The following is a 9680-nucleotide window of genomic DNA, read 5'->3' on the forward strand; positions in this document are numbered from 1 at the left end:
GTGTGACACACAATGAACATCATCGGGCAATGTCACTCACTACTCCCTCCTCCCGCCCTCTTTCTGCACATGCGCACTTCTGTTCTCCCATGATTCACCCATGAAGATGGCAGGAAAAGAACTGTGTGCCTGCCTGCGTCATGCCACCCTAAATTTCATCCACTGATTTTCTGGGTTAACGTAGTGGCACATATTTCTTTTTTTTTTCTCAGGAAGCAATTAAGACAGAAGCGAACACTAAACTTCCACTATAGTCTGCTAGATTTCCAGAGGTGGCTTTTACGTAATGTGAAGCTCAAATAGAATTTGGAAATTGTAACAAACAAACAGTTTGGGGAAATTGGAATAAACTGCCTTGTGAATGCAGCCGAAGTGCTGGTACATAGTAACAAGAACCTAAAGGTAAAAGGACCCCTGACTGTTAGGTCCAGTCGTGGATGACTCGATGGTTGTGGCGCTCATCTTGCTTTACCGGCCGAGGGAGCCGGCGTACAGCTTCTGGGACATGTGGCCAGAATGACTAAGCCGCTTCTGGTGAAACCAGAGCAGTGCACGGAAATGCCGTTTACCTTCCCGACAGAGCGGTACCTATTTATCTACTTGCACTTTGATGTGCTTTCGAACTGCTAGGTGGGCAGGAGCAGGGCCCGAGCAACGGGAGCTCACCCTGTCGTGGGGATTTGAACCGCCAACCTTCTGATCGGCAAGCCCTAGGCTCTGTGGTTTAGATCAGAGCACCACCCACGTCCCAACAAGAACCTAAGAAGTACCAAAGACACATCTAGTCCATCTTGGTCTTTTTACAGTGGCCAACCAGATGCCCATGGGATGCCTGTAGGCTGCATCTGAGTGTAGCAGCATTCTTCTCTCTTGTGATTCTCTGCAGCCGGTATACAGAGAAGACTAGAGATAGAGCCCAGCCATTGTAGCTAGTTGCCTCTAAGCCATCCAAGTTGGTGGCCATCACTATGCTAATTTATTATGCTGACTAATGCATAATAAAATGCATGTACTGTGACAGAGTGTCCCTCCAAATGGATATATCAGTGGAAACAACATACAAAAAGCACCATTCAGGGGAAATTGCATTGCAAAAAAATTGTGTACATTAGGCCAAAATGCAGGTGGGTTTTTATTAGGAGTATATTTTAATTTTATTTTTTTTTAAATGCAACTCCTGCCTAAGTGTAGAGAACTGAAGGTGACCAACTCACCCACCTCTAATCGCTGCTTCTTGTGGAGTAATTTAATGGTGAGCTGTGTGGGGAAGTACGGTACTTTCGTTTGCCCCTCCTTGATCTTCCAGCATTCAGCTTCACTGCACGGCTCTGGGTTTAACGAGAGTATTACAAGAGAACGTCTCCCTCTCCACTTTCTTTTGTGGTAATTAGGATATAATTAACACAGGGCCTTGAGACCTAGTCCTCAACCCAGTCCAGAGTTTGGATTAGTTTCCCAAACACCTGGTAGCCCTGAGGAAGATGAAGTTTCATTGATCTTTAACTTGCTTGTTTAAAACTGTGTGTGTGGTTTGTTTATGGTCTTGGATATTAAAAGTTCATTTTACAAATAAGTAAATAAATAAATCATACAGACCCCACCTTGCTAAATATTCAACAGTTTAACCCCTCTTTAAATTATTCCGTTCAGCCATATCCATATACCGGTGTATATATATATATATATATATAGAGAGAGAGAGAGAGAGAGAGGGCAATGTACATAAATGTACCCTGACAACCCTGTTCATTATTGCTTACACTGTTGAAGCAGAGAGAGTTTCATCACTCCCTGTGGTAAAAAAGGGCCAGCAACAAACCTGGCAGGAGTCAAATCCCAGCGCCATCTGCAAGTGCTCTGGTGATAACAGCCAAATGCAGTAAGAATCAACAATCCATGAAGCAGATGTGCCTGGAAGGCCGAGATGGGTTTTTGCAATGCTGGGCGCTTTGGCAGAATCTGTGAATGAATGACAAGGAGAGGGATTAATTCATATCTGCCTTGTTTCTTGTAATTCAAAGTAAGAAACACCGAGCAACTGAGGAAGTATCTTTTTTTAAAATTTTGAATCCTTTGTGTTAAAAATGTTGGAAGCAAGTTTCTGAGTCAACGCAGAGCAGACCCCCTGGCTGGCTGTTTGAATGGGGGGCCGGGGGGGGGATAGGAAAGGGAAGGGGAAAGGCAGAATTCTATGCTTGTTCAACTTATGTTTGCTAAGTTGTCGTCTTTAAGTAGTCATTGTGAAATTTTACAGCAGAGCCACTTGATGCCCTAACCCAGGCATAGGCAACCTTCGGCTCTCCAGATGTTTTGGACTACAATTCCCATCATCCCTGACAACTGGTCCTGTTAGCTAGGGATCATGGGAGTTGTAGGCCAGAACATCTGGAGAGCCGAAGGTTGCCTATGCCTGCCCTAACCTAATTTACGGTACTTCCTACTCAACCCATGATTCTCCAAAACTTTTGGGATCTCTTCCCTCTGCTTGCTTTTCTTTAAGCTGCTCTTTCCTAAAAAAATAAAATCTTTAATTGACTGGTAGAATTTGGGTTGTTTTGCAACCCTACTTCTGGCCTGAACGACATTTGCTGGCTTATTTCTACTAATAGGTTTAGAGTGAGAGTAGAGGAATGATCTGCAATACTATTCCTTGCTGCTGTCATGGCTTCCATATATGCAATGAGATTATTAGTAGTGGATTTAACACTCCTAATTAGCAGCTGCCATTCCATGCGGGTCAGGGGGGGTGTCTGTTTGGGGATTTATTAATACAATGGCTGGCTGCAATTAGTGTAAATAAACATCTTAAACTACAGCATATTTTGCTTTTCGCTTCCTTACAGTTGCAGTCCCACAATGGATTGGCAGCATTCAAGGCCTTGCTACTTATGCAGAATGTCGTGAGGAGACAACTGAATTGGCCAAAGGCAAGTTACTATATTATATATACAAGGTTTCATTTAAAATTGCAATTCTCTTATTTCTTCTAACAGATTTTCTATCTATGTTTCTTTATGATTTTCATAGTTACACTTAGGGCTCATTATTGCAGACCCTCCAAGTATCCCCATTTTCCAGGGACAGTCCTGTATTTACAGAAGCCACCCCAGTTTCTGATTTGATCCCGGAATGTCCTGCTTTTCCTTAGTGTGTCCCTATTTTCATTGGAGAAATGTTGGAGCGTATGGAGTTATGCAACCCCTAGCCAAGGAGATGTAACTATGCAACCTTTAGAAGACATCTGAAGGCAGCCCTGTATAGTTTTATAATTATTTTTATATATGTTGGAAGCCACCCAGAGTGGCTGGGGCAACCCAGTCAGATGGACAGAGTATGATGATAGGAAGAAGTCAGTCAAGGTTAACATAAGTCCCATTGATTTAAATGATAACTGATTGCAGGGGGTGCACAGCACAGCCTAACTGTGTTTACCCAGGTAACTCTGTTTAGGACTGCAGCCAAGCAGGGCAATTCTGTGTTGGGCCAGAGGGAAGCAACTTGATGGATCTATGGTCACATCTACACCACTTTAATAGTCATGGCTTCCTGCAAATAATCCTGGGAACTGCATTTTGTTAAGGGTGCCAACACCAGAGATATGACCCTCTACCCTTAGCAAACTGCCCTTCTGCTGTTCGAATTCTTTCCAAATTCAAAATTGCATAAATTTATGGGGTTCTCACCCCCTCCTCAAGTCCGAATTCAATCTTTAATTTATGGAAATCCAACGCTTTCATCCGAAGCCAGAGGCTGCGTAACGTCTGGATAGCGATGCCTCCCCTGCGCCCGCAGCTCAATCCCGTCTCACGGATTTACTACAAAAATCCGCAGGAGAGCACGCTTTGGCGCTGCTGGGTGCCAAGGCCACGAGGTACCCCCTCGTGGATTTGGGGGTCGCAGAGCCCTTGCGAAGCCCCCCGAAATTCCAGACGTTGCTCGGAATTCCCCGGAGGGCTATTCCGCGCTTCTTCCCAATGGCCGCGCCGAACCGGACGTCAGCAAAGCAAACTGCAGTTCTAATGATTCTGCACGACTCTTAAAGTGGTACACAAATGGTTTAAAAGCATGGTGTGAACGTTAACTATTTCCCTGGCCAGGGCAGACGCGGGGAGCAGTTCCGACTTAACTTTCAAAATTCATTACCTGTGGCAAACAGGGTTTGCTCACCACTGTACCTTGGTCTACAACGTAGGGGTGATCAGTTTGCTAGCTATTTAGCACTGCATGCATCAGCAGGTGAGGGCATGGTTTAATAAATATACATTAAAATATATGGGTTTTTTTCTTAAAGTGCTAGTTTGGGCCTGTTCTGACATAAAATAATGTCTTAAAAATGACAAGAAACCTCCCAGGAAGCCTGAAAGGGCACCTCTACCCAGCTGGGAATCCATTCTGAAGGTTTGCTTTCCCAAAGAGAATTAACAGGGGCAAGTCACGTATCTTCAGAAGATTACCGAAGCACATTGGGGTTCTATAGATATTTCTTACAAGGCAAGTTATTTATGCCTGGGGAGAAAACATGCTGTTTACTATACCAGGCCTACTTATTCTGTAGCATTTGCTTGAGTAGTGCACATAGGATTACTTCAAAGGACATTTTCACTAATGTTTCCTCTGGGAAAAGAGAGGGTGAAATTTGTTGCTTTGGGGACTTCAGTACTGGGCAGCTGTGGATGAAACTTAGAAGAGGGCCATTCTATAACCGATGGAAGCTTTAGCAAACTTTGGCGTCTTTTTGTGGCCATACGGCTAACTTTTTAACAGAACTATGAGTGCTTCCAAACTGCTGCTTTTTTATAGCTGGGATTCAGTCACATACATGCAACAAACCCATTTTCTCAAAAGATCAGACTTTTCATAGTAAGGAAAGCAACAGGAAAATGTACTGTACTGGGAAGTCACTCAGTTTGATTCAACATCGCCTATCTTTCCCTCAAACAAATCAGAATTAATGTTCAGTAATAGCCTATATTAAATAGCCAATGTAGCTTCTCTTAAAATATAACTTGATGGATTTTTGATGCTCTTTTTGAACTGAAAATTATGTTGGAACAATTTGGAAAGGGAATACCTGGGTTTCAATACACACCTTAGGCCAGGAGGTAGGTCAGTTCACGCCAGAATCCTACAAAGATCCAATCCCTCAAACACAAAATGAAATGAAATGAAATGAAATGAAACCCCACCCCCTGCCATATTCCCAGTTGAGATAGCAGCTTCTAGTAGCAAAACAAGAGATGGACTTCTATTTTGTATCATTGTATCACCTTCACAATGTGAAAGATGGCTCCTCACACCACACGGCTTTGCGCATGCATATGCACACTGTTGTCTATTTCACTATATAGTGAATTTGTGGAAATAAGTGTAATCCAAGCCCCACTTACCTGGGAGCAAGCCCCATTGAATTCAGTAGGACATCTGAGTCGGTATGGTTAGGATTGGGCTGTTAATCATTGGTTGGATTTCTGAACTGTCAAAGTCTTCCAAGCGATCAAAACTGTCCTCTTCTCCTATTTATGAAACATCCCAGCTAAGGAACCAATTTATCTTGCCATGATTAATAAAGCAAGTCCTGCTTGTTAAAGGAACAAATTGGATATGAATGTATCTAATATTTATATACTGTTCCCTAATTTAATATGACTGAAGTTTATTGGGTAGAAAAAAGTCGTTTCCTTTCTTTATTGCAAGAGACACGAGCCATTCTCAATTCCATTGGCAACAGGTGTGGAGTACCCGTGACTAGCATAAATTTGTGGCAGAAAAAATGTCTTTATGCACGACAGTTTGCGGATAGTTTGTGAATAGGGACCAGCTGGTCTGTTTGAAATATTCTAAATGTCTCCTGTTAGGGAAGAAGATGCAAGGGGGACTCTGCGAGGAGATTTCATACCTTGCCATTCTCTCCCCCCCCCCAAGCTGCCTATATTGACTAACCTCCTCAGCTGCCCTGGTAAAAACAGTGGTTTGGTCTATGGATATAAATTTAGAAGATTAGAAGTCTATGGACAGAAAATTAAAAGATTAGGAGATCAGGAAGGGCGGTGCCATACCTAATGCAAACACACACCTCTGCAGGAACAACCCTTAAGATGCCACAGAAGATGACTGTTTTCCTGGTCTCCCTGCAATCTTGTTCCTTTGCCCATCATAACAGGCCAAATACTGATGGCTTCCATTATGCCAAGTCTTATTCTCTGGCACAGGTTTGGGCATTAGGCCAGAGCCTTCGCCTTCTCTTAAATCAGGAGTGAGGAATCGTTTTCAGCCTGAGAGCCATATTACGTTCTTCTTCTTTAATTAGTTTTTTATTCAAGATTTTATTGTATCACAAGCCAAACAAATAAACAAGGAAAAGTATGTATAGTGTCTCCACTTTCGATTCAGAGTCTTTTTCACAGTTGGTTTGCATTCGGTCATAGACATTGTGCAGTTGTGGGGGGAAAGAGAGGTGGGAAAGAGAGAGAAAGAGAGAGAGAGCGGGAGATGAGAATAATATTTCATTCTATTACATAGTGTTTGAGCAGGGTTTTTGTGTCAGCATTGTGTGGATAGGTCATATCTGGCATAGCCATATATATGTATTCATATATATATATATATATCTATATGTGTGTGTGTGTGTGTGTGTGTGTGTGTGTGTGTGTGTGAATTTCAAGAGATTAGTAAACTTTTGGGGATCACATGCCGGTAGTCAGTGGGACCTTGGGTGAAAGTGGGTGGGTTGATGGATGTAAATTTGTTCAGCATGCTAGTTTCCCCATATACACCCACATGCCCCTCCCCGGCCTCCATATAGGCAAAATGAGCCAAGGATGTGTTCCAGGAAGGCAAAACTAAGACAAGGGCGTGTGTCACAGGAGAGGGGGCTTGGCCTGGACAAAAATCCCAGGGGCCCTGAGGTTTCCTACTCCTATTTTAAATCCAAGTCTCTGCTCCCTCTTAGCAGGGTACTACTACATAGTGCCTGTTCACCAAGATTCAAGGAGAAGTCAAGGACCCATTACCTGTTGTAGCCTGGCATTCCCTCTAGTTAATGAGTCATGGGCAACTTACAACTGCCAGGAGTGATGCCTCAATGCCTTTCACATGCGCTGCATCAGGAGGAATTTGGAGGGCAGGACAGAGTCTCAAACCAAGATGTACCCTCCCAAGTCCACATTCCCGGCATGTTTGCACTCCTGCCTCAGTGAGGTCTATGCTAGCTTGGTCATGTCCACAGAAAGGAAGATGGCAGGATCCCTGAGGATGTGCTCTACAGGGGGCTGGCTTCCAGCACCAGGCCAATTGGCAGACCAAATCTGTGTTACAAAGATGTCTGAAAACATGACATGAAGGCTGGCAACATCAACCCTGGCATGTGGGAATCCCTTGCAGACGACCGCAATGCCTGGAGAAAGGCAGTCATAGCATTGGCCAGAGGATAAATGACTGCTGGGAGGAGTGTGGGGAGAAGAAACGCCATGGTGGATCTGCAGCAGCACAACTAGTCATCTTCGTCTCCTCCAACAGCAAACAAACAAACAAACAAACAAACAAACAAAATGTCTCCCCTGCAGGAGCTGTAACAATCCAAAAGCTTGACATCAGCCCCAAAGACTCACTCCTCCACTGTCTCTTAAGATAGATGGATGCCAACTAATACCAGAGTATGCAATAGAAAACCTCTGCGCTGAAACTTTCTCTAGTCTACTTACAGAAGTGTGTTTATTTGGGAGTATAATTCACTGGGACTAACAACTTCCTAGGAAGAATGTTTAGATTTGGGCCATTGGCTATGCCAGATACAAGATATCTTGTATCTGGCAGTAGCTGTTGGATGTATAGTGGCTGGTGCTGATGAGAGCTGTAGTTCAACAACATCTGGAGTGCCACGTTCCACTTAGCCCAGGCTTTCTCAACATTGGGTCTCCAGATGTTCTTGAACTACAAGTCCCATCCTCCATGACCACTGGCTATTCTGGCTAGGAATGATGGGAGTTGTAATCCAACAATATTGGGGGACCCAAAGATGAGAAAGGATGACTTAGAAGACTATAACAAGCTTAGCTTTTCAGTTTTAAGAAGTGTCCTTCCCAGTCTTCCCCTTGAATAACCTATAATTAGAAAGGAATTTGGTGGGGTGACTGCAGTGACATCAAGACACATCAGCTACAATCTGTACCTTACAGAGTCACAAGGAGGGTATTCTATAGGTAATAGCAGGCATCTACAAATGACATGGGTTTAGTGTTAGCAAATGGCTCCACCTTCTGTTCTTCATGTGGAAATACTCAAAAAACTTTTTCAAGGAAAAGCTGTTGATGTTGTCTTAAACTGTTGGATGATATATACATTAGCACCAGCTTAATGCCAGTAGCAGTAGGATAACCTAGAGAAAAGCAAAGGATAGATGTACTTTAGCTAACCTTTCACTGAGCTTAGGAGTCTGTAAGTGTTTGCACTCATTCCATCTAGTTGTTCCTCAAGTCTGATTTTCATATATATACATTTGTCTTGGAATATTTTTATTTAATTTTTATTTATACAAATATTATATACTGCTATTTCATTTTAAAAAATCAAAGCAGCTGGCAGCCATGGTTCATAAAATGATACAATAAAAACTATTATTTATTTATTAAAAAAACAAACAAAAACACCCTGCCTAATTAAAACAGAAGAAAGTGAATGCAGGGATAAACAAGGAAGGAATCTTGGCTATTTCAGCTACACAAATCCAGGTGACCAGGCCAAAGTCTTCAGGAGAACAGTGGCTTTTCAAGAGTATTACTGAGAAAAGTCAGAGAGGGGGGCATCATCCAGATGTTCAGAGAGGCCCTTCCAAGCGTAAAGGGCAGCAAAGGAGAAAGGATGAAGTCATTTGAGGCAGCAGGAGCCCTTAGAAGCTGTGGGTGGAGAAGTAAGGATCACATAGGGAGGGATGTACTGGGATATAAGGGCAGAGAAATGGGGGCAAGGCCATGGAGTGCTTTGTTGTGGGGATTTAAGGACCGGAATCACATGATCAGAGTGCTAAGATCTCTGAATGATTCTGGAAGCAGAGTACTGTTCTAGATACGTGTTGTGGTAAAGTACCTGCGAACAGTACTTTGGTGAGTAGAGAGTGAATATTTGCAGGAGGGAAGAAGAACCCTTGTTGATGATGCTGTTCTGTACAGTTCAGCAGCTACCATCTTTATTTTTTTTTGGCGGGGGGAATCCATGTGCTTGAAGCTTCAGCTCCAATGCATTGTGAGTAAAAAGCTGCCTGTGGCATGTTTTTACTTAGCATGTGGATTGCCTTTGGAGGAAATTAACATGGTGCTTCCAACCATGACCATTTGGGGCACCAACTGCAGGATGCCCAGGTAGGAAGGGGTCCTGGGCAAGCCCCAATACTGCCATTGGCCCTTATCCCAGCAGGAATAATTCTTTAATTCCCATATTTTCCCTTCGCTGAACTGGCATTTGAAGTGAGTTTTCTTTTAGATTCACACAAACAGAAAAAGAAGACTCATGGATAAAAACTAAATTTGTTCTTTCAGCCACAGTGCCCTTTAACCCTTCTGCCAGGTGTGAACCTTTTTCTCACCAGGCTCCTGAAGAATGGCTACCTCTTTGATTGATTGATTGATTGATTGATTGATTGCACTATGCATTAGATCAATCAATCAGTCAATCAATGCACAAGCTGT

This window comes from Lacerta agilis, chromosome 12, assembly GCF_009819535.1.
Source record: "Lacerta agilis isolate rLacAgi1 chromosome 12, rLacAgi1.pri, whole genome shotgun sequence".
Classification (NCBI taxonomy): domain Eukaryota; kingdom Metazoa; phylum Chordata; class Lepidosauria; order Squamata; family Lacertidae; genus Lacerta; species Lacerta agilis.